The sequence below is a fragment of the Megalops cyprinoides genome, chromosome 3, assembly GCF_013368585.1.
Source record: "Megalops cyprinoides isolate fMegCyp1 chromosome 3, fMegCyp1.pri, whole genome shotgun sequence".
NCBI lineage: Eukaryota > Metazoa > Chordata > Actinopteri > Elopiformes > Megalopidae > Megalops > Megalops cyprinoides.
In genome coordinates, this window is record NC_050585.1 from 51,045,469 (window position 1) to 51,059,840 (window position 14,372).

At 44.8% G+C, this 14,372-nt stretch overlaps 1 long non-coding RNA gene across 1 annotated transcript in view; it reads left to right on the forward strand.

Moving 5' to 3' along the window:
• Window positions 1-14,372, forward strand: part of LOC118773999 — a 96,261-nt gene that overhangs the window by 46,980 nt on the left and 34,909 nt on the right. The window contains exon 3 of the long non-coding RNA XR_005004798.1: window positions 2,224-2,291. This is a non-coding gene — a long non-coding RNA (uncharacterized LOC118773999). The remainder of the gene's footprint in view (window positions 1-2,223; window positions 2,292-14,372) is intronic.

Here is a 14,372-nt window from a genome sequence, read left to right on the forward strand (position 1 = left end):
TTGCACCGGTGCTGCGTTGTGAAACTATATTAAAATATGAATCTTTTTGCCTGTGCGACAGGTGCGGTAGGCAAGCGGGCGCGAGCGAAAACTATCAGTCCACGCGTTCGGTTTCCTGAACACGCTCAAAAAACGCGGTGCAGTTTTTAATCGACGGCAGTTTGCCCTCGACACGTGGAGTGCTGCTGACTCACAGGGCTGGGCGCGCTAACTGGAGTGCCGGGGAACAGTGAAGGCTCTTCATTAGAGGGAAATAACACGGTATAAACAGCTCTTTTAATTTGCGCCGAGCCCAGGTAGCCCGGGTAAAGCACAAGGCAGGCTGTGTGCTGTGTGTTTAACAGGCACCTGGGAGGAGGGTTATAATAGCTCTCTGGTTGCTCAGCCATCGCTAGGAATGCAAGGTCATAATTAAGGCCGTTTATTACAAAAGGGCTTTAAAATTAGTGCAGAATCCGCTCTAATAAAAGTAACTGCTTGCTTATGTGCACTGGGATTTTTTTTTTCTCTCCCCCTTCTCCCTTTGACTCAGTGCCTAGAGCGGAGAGATTGTTTTCCGCAATGCACAGAATAGAAGGCCATCATAATTCAGAATGTGGCTTTGAAGCAGCCCCAGTTTCTCAGGCGCTGCGAGAACGTGGAGAATGTGAAGAATTTATCCTTCCTGGTCCGTAATGATAACCGTAAAAATAATGATAATAATCAGACCGCTGGTTTCCACTGGAACAGCACTGCTGTGGCAATCTGAAACCCACCCATTGGTGGACTGTTAAAAGCGCTTTTAAGGAGAGCGCTCATACGCTATTTTTGGTGGCCAGGCAATATACGGTGTTCTGTATCCATGCACATATAGTTTTGGATACACGTCAAGCCTTGCGCCGCAGAACCTAAATGTCGTATTCTTCACGGTTTATTGTCAAGGAGTACGTATTTAATCCAGTTCCACAGTCTCCAAAGACAGTATGAGGCCAGAAACGCGTGTTCTGTAAGTCTCTGTGATGGAGCAGCGGTGTTGTCGCTCCTTTGAAGTAAGACTGGCTGTCTGATTTCACTGCATGTCACCATGACTGTTCTGTCAAATTATTTTGTTAGGAATTGACCCGCACATTCACTAGGGTGTTTGAAGCCGTGTCTTAAGACGTGTACTATTCTGTGATGTTCTGACACAGAAGTAGGTACTCTTTTATGGAGAACAATAAAAGCTACCCTCTATGGTAGGGTCCCGAATGGTTCAGTTGGGAAGGCGTCCGTTCACCTTAGCCACAACCCGAGCTCTACAGCCTGGATTCAAACTCAGCCGTGTCATTTGATGACAACGACATGGATCCCACAGCAGCACACCGAATCGGCTTTGTTCTGATGGGGACAGAGGTAGGCAGGTCTTGTCTCACAGCTCTCAGGAACCCCCGTGATTCTTCAGTTACTCAGATGACATCAGTGGAGCAGCACCTATCCTCCAATGAGTGCCCACCCCACTGTAATGCGAAAAAATCGGCATTAGCTCTGTGCAAGTGTATCAGAAGAGTACACTGCCTTGCCTTAGTGCTCCTGAGTGTGGGCAGAAATTGTCGGAGTGAGACCAGCCTAGTATATACAACTGGCAGTTCCAAAATGGGGTTGCACCTTTTGTGATATCACACCTATACAATCTAAGTATGTTGTTTGCATTGAACAATTCTTTGTGTTGGATGTCAGATCTTCCAGCTTTCTTTGGCTGATGTGACTCTTAGTTAAACAGTGGGACACACAAAGCCAAACAAACTTGCTCTGGAGTTAACATTTACTTGAAGACCTCAGGTCCTGATTGTGTGTTCGTAATTAATGCATTGATTTAGAAATGGCTTCGGAGACTGTTTTTAAGTTTGTGAAGGCAATTACTCAACGTAATTAAATGAACTCCCGACCTTAAAGAATGAAGGTCATTCATGTTCTTTCCTTTCAGATGATGAACATTGCGGAGCGGAACAAATCCTATGCTTAATTAGTGGGAATTTAATTAAAATTTCAGTAAAACAGTAATACAGTCATGAACTATAAACCTTGCTATGCTTTTAAACTGTCAATGCTTCAGTATTGATTTCTGTTTATGATGTGACATAATGAGAGATTGAGAAACAACACATTTACATGTGGAAGCTCGTTAATATATATTAGACAGCATTAGACCCTGCCACACACAAAACTTTCAGTCTAACCCGTAATGCCACCTTTTATGTTTTGCAGACATTGGAGCAACTTTACTCAGAAAAAAACGGAAGATCTGAAAGAAAATCCAGAAAGAAAAACCCTGGGTAAGTAGTAATGATAAATGTTGATTACTGGCCGTGGTTATACACCAAGGCTAGAGGACTTGCAGTAATCATATTGGTAATTATCTGCTCCCTGCTGCCCTCCACCAACAGTTGCTGGCATGCACGGGATCCAGGAAACTCCCAGTACATTGCAGTCTTTTCCATGCGCACAACCAACACAGAAATGAAGTTATCACAGCCACAGGTGTCTCAGACCATAATTACTGTGCTGCTTGGTCGCCAGCGACGTTCCTTCAGCTTGGAGTTTGAGAAACGCTGATCTTGCCCTGTGTTACGGCGCGTTACCTCGCTGGTGCATAAAACGCACGTGAGCGTGAGTCTGATGAGTGCACCACAGGCTTGTTACTGGAGCCAGCAGCAGTGCGAAAGCTGAGTTTGTGTGCAGTGGGACGCCTGCCTCCACCCTGACAGCTGTTCTCAGTCTGTGGTCTTCTGTGTGTGTGCTGGAGTGCTGACACAACCATAGCTGCCTGAATGCCACCCCCCCCCCCCATCCCCTCCCATCTGCCCCCCCCCCCCCAATCCCACCCCCAAAAACATGACAAAGCTGAAAGCTGAGGGTGCTGACAGGAAATGGTAAAATAACAAAGGCGAGTCTTATGACACCCACTGCAATTATATCCTGTGATTCAAGTGCGGGCCGGCCGCTGCCAAATTCCTCGGTCATGAGGAAGCGGTCATCGCCGATGGTGAGGCCGAGAGGATCTCAGAGCGGCGTCACGTTTCACGCGGTTGCTTTGTGTGCGCAAAAAATGTGTGAGTGGGCAGGGGAGGGACCGGAGTGCAACGCCCTGACTGTGGCCTTTGCACATATTTTACAGCAACCTGCAGGCCACAAAACCAGTGTCCAGTTGTTTTTTTTCCAATTCATATCCTAATCTGATTCAGGAGCAAGATCCCGTAAGGAGAAAATGTGTGAGTAAGAGCAGGTGAAAATAATCAGAAACTGACTACTTTTTGGGGGTGGTGTTAGTGTTATGCGCGTGCTGTGGTTGATATGGACGGTGATTCATGGCACAGATGGAAAACGCACCAGCCCACTGTGTAAAACTACTTACAGACTCACGCAAAAGCGCGCGCACACACACAGACACACACACACACACACACACACACGTGCACACACACACACACACACACACACACACGCATACACACACACACGCGCACACACACAGACACACACACACGCATACACACACACGCGCACACACACAGACACACACACGCACACACACACACACACACACACACACACACACACACACACAGACACATGCGCACACATACAAGCACACACACACACACACATGTGCGCACACACACAGACACACACACACGCATACACCCACACACACACACACACACACACACACACACGTGCACACACACACACACACGCATACACACACACACGTGCACACACACAGACACACGCATACACACACACACACGCATACACACACACACACGTGCACACACACACACGCATACACACACACACGCGCACACACACACGCATACACACACACGCGCACACACACACACACACACACGCATACACACACACACGCATACACACACACACGCGCACACACACAGACACACACACACGTGCACACACACAGACACACACACACGCATACACACACACGCGCACACACACACACACTCACACGCGCGCGCGTGCAGGCACATGCACTCATTTTTCTGTACTAGTGTGCATCTGGTGGTTGCCGTTAAACATTAAACGAGAACTTACTTTGTTGTAGGAAATTAGTTTGGCCTCTCTCTGCATCAGTCTCAGTGATGCAGAGACTGCAGTGACATCAGCGGAGGGTGGGGGGAGGAGGGGGGGGGCTCAAACTGATGCGAATCATAGACTGTGGGGAGGTGGGGAGCAGACATGTCTGGCAGACATTCCATCTGACAGCCTAGCCCAGCTGAGACATCCTGGCCCAGCCCTAGCCAAACCCAGTACTGCCCTGTCCTGTCCTGTCCTGTCCTGTCCGGTCCGGTCCTGCCTGGCCAAGTCCAGCCCAGTCCGGCCAAGTCGGGGCAGAAAGCCCTGCCTGGAGTGCACACCCATCAGTCGGGGGCCTCGCCAGCCCTTGGCAGCCTGGCTCTCTCCCCTCACAGCGTATTGATTAAGTGGCAGAGAGCTGCCTCACCTTCTATTAGCTGGGGCGGCGCCAGCCAATGCCAGCGCTGGAGTCGGGGAGTGTTAAAGTGGTTCGAGACAGGCGCTCAGCCAATCAGAGCGGTCCGCATTTTGGCAAGGGGGGAGATGAACGCAGAGCGGAAGAGAGGGGAGGGAGAGGGAGCCGAGAAAAGTGGAGGAGTCTGCAGGGGTACAGGAATTTCTGCAATGGTGACATAGGGAGTGTCGGCCGGTTCACAAGGACGGAACAGCAGTGACCTGTGGTCTGGTGGTGAAGTTGTTGATTTTGCTGGCGATATGTGTGAGCGGCTGTGTGTGCCGAAATCATTTTATTTCTCAGCGTGTATCTCATTGAGTCGGGGTTGAATTTGTTCAGTTTTGTGCGGAGTGAAACATTTATGACCTCATAACTTCAACTTTATTTCTTTCCTCGGCTTCTCGAGTTAGATGTAGTTTTACTGCTGGGAAGATTAGTGTCATTTTATTCTTAAGACTATAGTGCACACAAAACCATGTAATTACAATGCAGTTTTGTGGCGATATTTCCGGTTTCAGGTTTATGGAAAAAACAAGCTTTCCTTTCTGGCACTGCTGAAACACATACAACTGCACAGAAATCACACTTTGTCCAGCTACACACTTTTTTACTGCAATGGGGCAACAACTTCCAGTGTTTTTGAAAATGCTTGTGCACACATTTATAGTGCTATAATTATAGTACTAGAAGAAAGACATTACTTTGTATTTGTTACATCTGTCTTTATCAATTCAGCAGACATGAAGCAAAATTAGCCAGATGAAGACGATGAAGAAAGCGTTGGTTCATATCAGGAGAAAACACTATCTGATATTTTCATAACGTAGCTCCAGTGGTTCAGATGAACTGATCAACTGTGCCATTACTAAGCCAGTCCTTAATTGAGAGTCTAAATGATCAATTAATCAACCAATAAATGATCATTATTGTGATATACTGTTTTTTTTTGCAGCAGTACCAATGCCACTGTGATCCCCTCCTTTTATGTGTTAAGAGTGTTTAGGGTTCAGGAGCAGTGAGGGTTTGGCTCTCTGGAAAAAAGGCAGTGCTGGATTTACATTCTTAAATAGCAACAGCTCCAAAATCTTTAGAAAGTGACTAACAAATAAACAGAACAGAATTGTCAAAAACCACAAACACCAACAAAGGCTATCCAGGACGCAGCAGGGCAAATACACTGCCAAGAACAGACATCAGCCTCAGCTGAGACAAGTTTATGCACATTATCAACCTCAGAAATCCAAAAAGAGGGATACATTGTCAGCTACATTTAATTAACCATTCGTTGTCTCTTAATTAGCCCTTTATAACACATGAGTAAAATTGACCAAACTATTTGGTTGCTACATGTTAGTTAAGGCCCGCAATGAAGCTGAACATCTCATTTGGAAGAAGTTGTGGAGATAATAATTGTGGAACTGTCTAGGTTGATGATGGGCAAATAATGTGTTTAAGTTTATTATGGGTACCTTTAAGGATCTGAATTCATGGCAATCAATGCATGAAACAAAATAATCCGTCGCAGATGCGTTTACAGCTTGAGATATCACTAGCGAATATCTTATGGGTAATGAATGGTTCATTAATTTCTAATCAAGTTAACATTAAGGTGCTGCTGATATATTGTTCAAGACATACACATAATAATTGGGAGACATCTTTACATACCAAGGAAAATGACTTCATCAGTAACTGCAGTAGAGACCAAGGCATATAGAGAGGGTTGTGGATGCTCACTTAGTCATGCTAGTATATACGCCTTCATTTATTTCATGTGCTTCTTCAACACAAGAGTGAAAGCTGTACTATGGTATGACTCAGAAATGTGGAGCAAAAGAAACAATTCAGACATAATACAGCAAAGGCCGTCATAGGAAAATATTTGAGACCAGTTCATAGTTGAGATCACCGTCGAGAGTCCACTGGCCAGAGGCCCTCTCAAATGATGAACCGAAGACAAGAAAAAAAATGGCACCCCAAATAAAAAGAAGTGTGTGGATGGATCAGGCCTTTCCTAAGAAAAGCCACATTGAATGTGCCTAATAACATTGAACTCCCCAGTGAAATCAGAAGCCAGAACACAGAAGAACAGCTCAGAGAACCCAGAAGGAGAAGTGCATTTGAAAATTGGCTCAAGCACAGCTTGACGGAGGGAGCGGTTGACAGCCCATACTCCAGAGGTGGCCAGAAGTTTACAGTAAAGTAAATATTCTGCCGTTAACCATTTAGCGCGGAGTCAACTCGTACTTTTAAAATCAAGAATTTTTGGTTGCATTGAAGGTCAAATTGAATTTAAATGGAGGAGCGCATTCTCGCTCCGTCTTTTTGCCAGACACCTCTGGGTGACACTGATGCTGCAGTCACAGTTCCCAGCATGGCTCACTGCAGCTTCATGGTAATAACAGTCCCTTTGGAGGGAACACCTGCAATGCATTTTGAGAAGTCTTATCTGCAGTGTGCATTTATTTGCTGGATAGAGGCACATACACATACCCCATTTCCACTGCAGAGCTGGAACCAGGCAGGCCTGCTTGGTTCAGGTTCCCGGTTTTCCGATTGTCTCTCATGTTGCGCTGACCCGACTCGGCTCTGCCCACTCGTGTTGCTGGCGCCGGCTTACTCACAGATAAGGCTGTGGGTGGCGAGTTGGCAAATCGCGTGAATATGTTGTGGTAGGTTGAAGTGAGACAGAGTCTATTTATCAGGAAAAACCCAAGCGTTGGACTGCGGATGAAGTCCAGGCAGTCGTCCCTATTTGGGCAGACTCCAGCATTCAGCATGACATCATGTGCCTCCACTCTAGTCGCAAGTAATGGAATGGTGAGACAATCGGGCCATACCAGGTAAGCCATCTTTGGCTCCAGCCCATGCTAGCCTTGTTCCAACTCAACAGTCAAAAAGAGATAATTATGAGCTAGAGAGAGAGAGAGAGGAGGCAGGAGGAGCCAGACTTTATCTAAACTTATCAGACATTTTCTATTTATCTGTTAACAAGATGGATAATTATAGGCTAGCAGTGGGCGCCCAGAAGTGTGTGAGACACTACCACATTCAGATATTATGGGGGAGATATTACTACAATAGCATAGAGCTTGTTGATGTCTGTATGAGAGAATGAGGGGGAGAGCGATGGGCGGCATCAAAAAGTTTGCAGTCCTCACATGAATGATCACACAGTATTTTCACATAATCTTCTGTGGTTTTATTGTGCTTTTATGTTTATTACAGCAAGAGATTACTCACGGATGCTGTTAATAGAGTACACAACTGTGCAGTGACTGTCAGTGTTGCTATTAATCTTATACTTGGGGGGGGAATGTTTTGAGACTGGGAGTCTGATCATGTGCCCTTGCCTGATATAAGAAATTTGTCAGTCTGGCCGAGTGACACCGCCTGTCCTTCTGTGAATGAGGAGTAGTTGTACAGAGGGTCGTAACAGCATTGTTGTTTCAGTGGGTGAACGCTTGGACACAACTGTAGCAAACAAGTTTTACTTACTCCGTTAACCTTGTATAAGGGCTCTGGAACATGCTTCTAAGTTCAGGATAAAGTGTTCTTCTTTAACAGAAGACAATTTGTCTATGGTTTGCTTTGGCTGTATTGGGGTGCCTCACCACTGACAGAAAGCCTCAGAGTGTGGGGGCTTGTGGGCCTTCAATGTTGAGCCTCCATATTGTAAATTGTGTCCAACACATTAAGGTAGCATATTAATTGGAGACCAAAGGAAATACTTGATTTGACCATTGTGGTTCATTCCAGCACAGTGGTTTCTTAATTGGTCCGATACATTGAATTCGAACATGAGCTACCCATTTTGTCATCTCGTTGAGGTTGGTTTCGATGGATATTAATCCAGAATACTTCGTCCCATGTCAGGGACGTTTCTAGTCTGTCTGTTGTTTTGCTATAACCACCTCCTTCTTCGGGGCCAAAATATTCTGGGCTAGGCTTACAATATTCGGGGCTGATCGGACCTAACGACGCCACTGTCCCGTGTAGAACCTGCAGGGAATACAGTATGAGCCACTGAAACATGAAGTGCCCCTCCGAGGTGCTGCATTAGAGATTGTTTCCATTAATACCTAGGGTTGTATAGCTGGAGGAAGAAAAAATAAGCCCGAACAAAAATAACATTTAATGCTTCGCTGGAAATGAAAGCGATATGCCTCAACTGCGAGCGGGTTCACCCAGGGCCCGGTCAGCCCCTGCGAGGCCCTGACCCTGCTCTGCAGTGAGGAGCCGAGAGGTGGCCAGATGGAGGTTGCAGCCTCCCTGGGAACAATGGGCCCCTTTGTGCTGCTGGTTTTCTGGCACCGGGGCGCATCGTGAGCTGCAAGATGTCTTCCCCAGATGAAACTGCTCATTGTTTCCCCCAATAAGAGTGGTTCAGTTCTCTCCCTCTCCCCTCCTGGACTGTACTCAGCACCCCCCCCAGTCCCCCCCTCCTCCCAGCTTTCTATCAGCCCGACACTCCCTGTCTCTGCTCTGTACAGAGTACCTCCACACACACACACACACACACACACACAAGCACACACACAAGCACACTTATTCACTCACCCACAAACTTAGTCACATATATGCACATACACACATTCACTCTCTCTCACACACACACACACACACACACACACACAAGCACACTTATTCACTCACCCACAAACTTAGTCACATATATACACATACACACATTCATTCTCACACACACAGACACACACAAACACACTTATTCACTCACCCACAGACTTAGTCACATATATACACATACACTCACACACACTCAGACACACACAGACACACACACACAAGCACTGACACACACACACACACACACACTGTACGATATCTCTCCACATATCTCAGAGCTGACATATAAGACAGACCTGTCTGCATTGTGTCTCGTTGTTTGTACGGTTTTGTGTGAGTGAACATATGCCAACTGTGGCACTGAGAGGAGACTGACACTTTACAGTCTGCCTGCTGTTTTCAAGGCTACAGTTACTGTAGATAAACAATGTCAAGTTAAACAACAAAAAAATCCTGACACATTCATCGAAATGTTTACGCCTGTGTTGTTTCACCAGTTTCACAAATTGCCTCTTGTCACTCTTGTCACTTTCTCTGGGATAGAGGAAACAGAATAGATTCCTTTTATTCAATTTCTTTTCCATTTGTGAGGTGGGGTGGGGGTGGGGCGGGGGGGGGGGGGGTTAGATGGGGTGCGAGCTCGTCACTCATTGAATTTTTACACACTCAGATGCACAATGTAGATTATGCAGATGATGGATGTCATCATATATCGAATATTGCACAAAACGACCACATGCAGGTAAGCAGGAAACCTGTAATGCCAGCAGTTATATCTGTATATCAGGTATATGAGTGGCACTAACCTGTGATGGTACTCGGTGTGCAGTGAATTTCACCTTTATCTGGTACTGAATATCAGAAAACGCTGTATTTGTATGACCTGCTTTCCTGGCACATCATCAAATGTGTAGTGTCTTAAGGAACATTAGCCTCCAGAAGTGTCTGGTCTGCTCATCTCCTATGTCTGTACACCACAGACAAAGCCAGAGCTTAAGGAAGTCATCATAAACCCTCAGAGACCGAACAGAGAACCGGCAGCTAAAAATAGACAAAACTAGCAGTAGTTAATGCTTGTCGCCCGAGACATCTGTATTTGCATATCCTTTGAAGTGTTTCTCCCCTCTTCCTCTGCCTCCATTCTCTTTCTTGTGTTGGTGAGGGCTCATCGTTCGAGTCTAGAAGTGTGCAATACTCCGGGGGATCAGCGTTTTTTTTTAATTTTTTTTATTTTTATTATTGTTATTATTGGGAAGGGGGGGCGGGGGGGGAGGCTGAAGAGCTGTGTAGAAAAAAAAAAGTTGAGGGAAATTAAATCTTCCAAGCTTTTGAAAGACAAGTTTTCTTTTTTTTCTGCATTTCCTTTCAGCTCTTTTTGGATAGCGTAACTGTCTGTCTGGTTTACCGGGAGCGGTGCGTTTAGGTGGCCGCCGTAGGGCTGCCATCTGGTCTGATAACTCTCCCTATCAGCCGTGAGAACCGGGCGAATCCGAAACGTCCCTGCCGCACGCCAGCTGCTCCCGGGTCAGCGCTCGGTGTCAACGGCTTCCCTCTGTCAGGAGGCACCGTGCGGCTGGCTCGCTCCTGTCTGCTGCGTACCGAGGGCTGGACATGTGCACAGCCAGGGCGGCTTGGGGTGGCAGTGTGGCATAGCAATTAAGGAGCAGGACTCTTAACTGAAAGGTTGCTGGTTCGATTCCCCACAGGAGCACTGCTGCTGTACCCTTGGGCAAGGTACTTAACCCACAATCGCCTCAGTAAATGTCCAGCTGTATATGTGGATAACATTGTAAAAATTTGATTGTAATTGATGTAAGTCCCTCTGGATACGAGCGTCTGGATGCTAAATGCCAGTAATGTAATGTAATGGTGCCATGGCTGCTTGCATGATGACTGCTATGTGTGGTTACTCGTAGGAGACGGAGTTGCTGGAGACCTTGTCTGCTCTGAGTCCTTGTCCCATAATAGTTATTTGGGTGTTACTGTGTAGTGTCACATTTACGTTTACTCATTTGGCAGACGCTTTTATCCAAAGCGACTTACAAGTGAGGCAAACACAAAACGAGCAAAAAGCCGCATGAGGAGTGAACAACATTAGAAGCGCTGCATGACCAGGTTTCAGCGGTTGGCCAGATAAGGTGCACGCTAACTGTTAGAGGTAATGAGTGCTTTAAACCATTAGGTTGCATTTTGTATCACCCTACATGTATTACCCTACAACTCAGCCGTATTTTTTCAGTTTTGCACCTCGACTCCTTTTGAAGTCACGCTGGCGCAGATGTTTGGTCAGGTTGTGCTGTCCGTCAGACGCAGCAGTTACGTGTTCACAGGCCCCGTCCAACAGCCGCAGGTGGAAGCTCACTGATGGCTCATTTAATTGTTCTGGAATAGCATTCATTATCCTGCAATTCCCAGTTATATGTATTTAATATACTTCTAAGAAGGTACTGTATAATGTTACTGAGCCAGCCTTTTTTCGGCACAGAATTTGTCACAGCTGAATAACGTGTTCTCCTAGTAATGAAAGTTCTGCAAATTTTGAGAATTTCATTGAGAATGTGATTAATCTAAAAGCAATTTTATCAACGTCCAAACGCGCGGTGCATACATGTGACCTCCTATCGGATACTGCAGGCACATGAAGGTAACATTAATACTGGCCTTTCCTTGAGGATGGACTAATGAGTAGAGCACAGGGCTGCATGGGGTCTTCTCATGGCTTGGCAGGTGAACGTGTTCAGTTTTCCCCCTATGCCGCTGCCTCGTGGCGCTCTCAGGCGTGTGATGAGGTGAGCATGTGTTCAGATACGAGGGGGTGAAGGACAGGTACGTCTGACAAAGTATGATGACCGCTGCTGCCGTTTCCTGGGCAGATGCACGACTGGCTCTCACTGATGCCCCCGCCGCTGATACACATGCTGATACGGAAGATACTACACACATCCACTGCTGCTCCTCCGCATTGTTTTGGGTACACGAGACAGGCGACGTTTATCATTTAGCTTCAGGTACAAATAAAACTGTCTGTGATCACACAAGCACCTGGTTCCTCTCATGTTTCGTCCAAGAACCTTTTGTTAGCCAGCTGTTTGCAGTGAAAGGGACTGTGAGTGCATGACACAGCCAGACGTGGTCACATTTTACCAGTAAGTCAGCTCATAGTAGGCTCCACACTGCTGTATAACTTGAAAAGATTTCTTTTCCTGCTAAAAACCCCTAAAACCTTTTACTGAAATTCTACTTTTTTTCTTCTGCAAATCACAATACAATATAGATATTTCACACACTGGAGTAAGCCAACCTCAGCAAAAGCCACAGTATCTACCACAGGTGCATACCTTGGAGGGTAACCATATTATGGTGGAGATGTCTACAAGGAAAAACTTTTAAGTTTTGTTTTTTTTTTTGATTGATGTTACCGCCAGTCATGTGTGGGTTCTTTGTAGTCTATTTCAATTATTGTGAAACAGTATGATAATCTGCTATTGAATGTCATAAAATTTGACAACCTACTGTTTCTACAGCGTCCTCAAGGTTGAATTGGGTAGTTACACAAATAATCTTTTTAAATAAAGTGAGTGAATTAAATAGTGCGCTTTAGGTTCTCTTGCAGTTTGAGACGCCAGCTAAAACACGCTCACTTCGAGTTGAAGTGAATAAAATAGTTTGTATCACAGTTCAGCAATACTGGTGTTCACATTGAATATCCCGTGACAGTTTATTCAAATAAACTATCACTTAATAGCTGGCTCCCTTGAAAGAGATGTAGCTGTGGTGGAAATGTCACACTTATTAAGACAGAGAAGACTGGGGTGCAAAGAATGCTTGTCTTCTGATACTCCCTAAATCATCATTTTTATAATTAAGCTCTTACTGAATGTATACCCCTAAGTCCTTGAGGTAAAGCAGTTTTCATTCTCACTCTGACTGGTTGGTTTCAGTGAATGTAATATTTGTGTGATTAGACTGGACTGTCCTTTTCCAGACTCTTTGGAAGGTGGAGAAATCTTGTATCATTTTATTCAATGTTACCTTTATGCCACAGGAATAAAGAATAATGTTCAGGTCTGTATTCATTTTAATTACATCCTAAGATAGCTACCATACAATGGTGTACAAGCTCAGCTTAATGTTTTTGGAACACAGAAAAGGATATAACAGTAAGGAATTATATTTACAGAAATTCAGAACTCCTGTCAAGGATTTCCGGTGAACAAATCTGTCGAAGGATTATTTCATTTTTTCTTATTTTTCAAGTGACAGAATTTTCCTGCATAGAAAAGCTAATATATGTCATACAAAATATTAAGTATGGAGCTTATTTTAAAATATTATGAAAACAAAAAGACTACAGTTATGTAGTAAATTTAGTGGTCTGAGATTAGTTTGAAATTGCTGTTAAAATTGTAATTGTAAAATTGTTCTTTCATATCGCATTTTTCACTTAAGTTTTAACAGTAACATTCACAAAGCCACCAATATGGCATCCTTGGTGCCTGATTACTACCTGCTTACTATCTTTTTATTTATTATTCTGGAAAAGAAGCTACACTTAAATGGTACAAGTTTATGGAAATAGACCCTCAGAATAATGTACAGACTTTCTCAATAGTAAATATTCCAAAGTCATGGTTTGGGAATTGTTTTAGATTTTATGCTTGTATTTTGTTGGAGGAAAATCTGAGTTGGGGTGGGGGTGGGGGGGCAGAGGCACCCTTCAGAACACTGAAGGGGAGAAAGTGGGCAGATAAGGGATTTGAATCCAGGCCATGTGCACGCTCACAAAAGATATTACACATGATACAGGTACCGCTGCACCATCCCTTATTCTGTTACTGGCTGCCCTCTTCCTTGTAACATGTTGTCTGGAATATCAATTGGAAGTCAAAGTTGATCAATTTACTATATGTTTTCTCACACATTTCGTGTTGCAGCTTTTTTTATTTTGTTTTCTTTATAAGTATTTTTTTTTTTTTTTTTTGCTCATAACCTTTCCCCTTTGTGCAGAACCGCAAGTCCTGAAAGCACATCTGGAGCCCATTCTCTGTGTGCTTTATTATTCTTTAAACGCGCTTCAAAGCAGGCTGGGTCCGCGAGTGCATATTTCGGATTTTTAATGATTACTTTTGGTTACTGTTTGGAATGAGTAGCATATTTGCTCTATTGTCTTTGTTTTATTCTCACCTATTAACCCATTGAGTCAAAGAGAGTAAAAGTGCGCCTGTTGCGTTTCTGTTGCACATTCCTATTTTACACGTACAGTGTGAGCTTAGTA